Source organism: Colobus angolensis, unplaced genomic scaffold (assembly GCF_000951035.1).
Source record: "Colobus angolensis palliatus isolate OR3802 unplaced genomic scaffold, Cang.pa_1.0 Scaffold15, whole genome shotgun sequence".
NCBI classification, from domain to species: Eukaryota; Metazoa; Chordata; class Mammalia; order Primates; family Cercopithecidae; genus Colobus; species Colobus angolensis.
This window is the reverse complement of record NW_012114599.1, coordinates 10,839,506-10,839,777: the sequence shown is the minus strand read 5'-3', so window position 1 is coordinate 10,839,777 and position 272 is coordinate 10,839,506.

Below are 272 nucleotides of genomic sequence, written 5' to 3'. Positions count from 1 at the left end.
AAGTCAAAATATTGAGTCAGAGAGCCAATAGTTGAGTAAGCAACAACAAAAATGTACTCATGGAAAGATAAGGAATGATCTAAGACAGTGGCTACTGAGAGCCCATTAAGGAGAACTGACGATAAACAATGTTGGAGTTTAGAGAAATGACAAAGAGAACAAGAGTGTGGTAACGGACCAATGTGACTGGAGAGAATCTTTTCCAGGGATTTTTACAGACAAACTGTGATTCAGTTTGGTTATTATAACTCAGGGAATTTTCTCTGCATAGC